The sequence below is a fragment of the Scyliorhinus canicula genome, chromosome 19, assembly GCF_902713615.1.
Source record: "Scyliorhinus canicula chromosome 19, sScyCan1.1, whole genome shotgun sequence".
In the NCBI taxonomy this organism is placed as follows: Eukaryota; Metazoa; Chordata; class Chondrichthyes; order Carcharhiniformes; family Scyliorhinidae; genus Scyliorhinus; species Scyliorhinus canicula.
Window position 1 is genome coordinate 43,258,260 of NC_052164.1, and position 1,995 is coordinate 43,260,254.

Here is a 1,995-nt window from a genome sequence, read left to right on the forward strand (position 1 = left end):
GTGTTTCACGCAGACGGCCCGCTATTGGCCAGTAGCGGGATCTTCTGGTCTCGCTGTTGTCTGTGGGGTTTCCCATTTTAAGCATCCGCTGCCACCGGGGAACCCATGGCAAGGATTTGCCATTAGCGGGACCTCAAGATCCCGCCGGTGAGAATGGTTGAAAAATTCTATCCTTTAACTCTATTTCTCTCCACAGATGCTGCCAGGCCTGCTGAGCTTTTCCAGCATTTGCTGTTTTTATTTCCGATTTCCAGTATCCACAGTATTTTGCTTTTATTATATAATAGCTGGACTTCGTTTCAATAAACTTTCCTGGAGTACTGGCTGATGCACGATCAATAACTACTGAAACGAGGATGTAGTCCGATTTGAAGGCTTTAATCAACAAGATGTTTCCCCAGGGGCTGGTTTAGCTCACTCAGCTAAATCGCTGGCTTTTAAAGCAGACCAAGCAGGCCAGCAGCACGGTTCAATTCCCGTACCAGCGTCCCCGGACAGGCACCGGAATGTGGCGTCTAGGGGCTTTTCACAGTAACTTCATTGAAGCCTACTCGTGACAATAAAGTGATTTTCATTTTCATTTTTTTTTTCCAGTACAGAAAGAAGGCCGGCTGCTGGGAAACACGAGTTCTTATACCCTGCCTCCCTGGGCCGAGCTACCTTACGTTCTGACCAATGAAATGCAAACACTTGGGCCAATGAGCAGCGAGCCTTCTCCACCAATGGTAGCTCACACGTCCAGGTATCGTAGTACCTCTAGTCATACTACCACACTGGCCAAAGACATTAACTTCCCGTAGAATCAAAGTGAGAATCCAACAGTAGAGGTCCACAATTGAGGTTCCATGGGCAGGATTCTCCCATCCTGCGGCTATGTCTGCAGGATCCGTCTGGTCTTACGACCAGAAAGTGGCACCATCCCCTCCAAAACCAATCCTCCGTCCGGTGGGGGGGGGGGGGGGGGGGGGGGCTAGCAGTTGCGCAATGTAAATCCCCCAGCTTTACCTGCGGATATAGCCGGAGAATGGCTCCATCCATGGCGGCACATGCTCCCTGTGGCGGACGTGCTGTATAAGGACTGCAAAAACTGCCCACCTGTGACCAGCCTCGCCACTGCTGGACCACACCCCCCCCCCCCCCCCCACTAGTCCCCAACGAAGGCCCGCCTGCCAGCGGAACGGCTCCCCACCCCCCCCCCCCACCCCAGATTGACGCCGGCCCCAATTCCAGCGTAAATGGGGATTCTCCGGCCGAACGTGATTTCGCCGATCGGGCAATCCCACCCCATGAGTTTGATGCCCAGCTGTCAGGTTAGGAGGATTGGTGGGGGGGGGGGGGGCATGATAGGTGATAGCGCAGGTGTTCCCAGGGCAAGGGAGCCACAAATGTTACTTGTTGGTGCCTGCTGGAATATTCCTGTCCCTCCTGGTCCCCCAAGGGTTCCTAAATTAAATTTGGAAACTTAGTTTGCTGGTCCTCTTCCATTCCACAATCAACCTTCTAACAGGCCTGGCATGATGAGGATGGTTAGAAATGGATGGCTGCATTTATACAGAGCTTTTATTGTAGAAACATTATTGTAGGTGTTTCACAATGACATAGGGTGAGATCTTCCAGTCCTGCTGACAACAGACCCCCCCCCCCCCCTCCAGCAATGGGTTTCCCAGTGATGCAGGGTGCATTCAGTGAACAATCCCAGAAGATCAGGTGGGGCCAGAAGTTCTTGCCCATAATCAAGAAAACAGACCGAATGTTATTGCTCAAAAATATTAGCTAAGGGGTTCTTAAAGTGAAGAGGCAGAAAGCTTTGGGTAGGGAATCTGATGCTGCAATCACCAAAGTGCAGCATGAGATATGCAAGAGGCCAATCTCAAATACACTGGGGAGGAGAAATGACAAACGATACCCTCCTATTCAACCAACTGTTGCAACGCATTTACTAAAGCCACAACAGCAATTACAAGACTGTTGGCTACCATGAGGTCAGCTTTTATA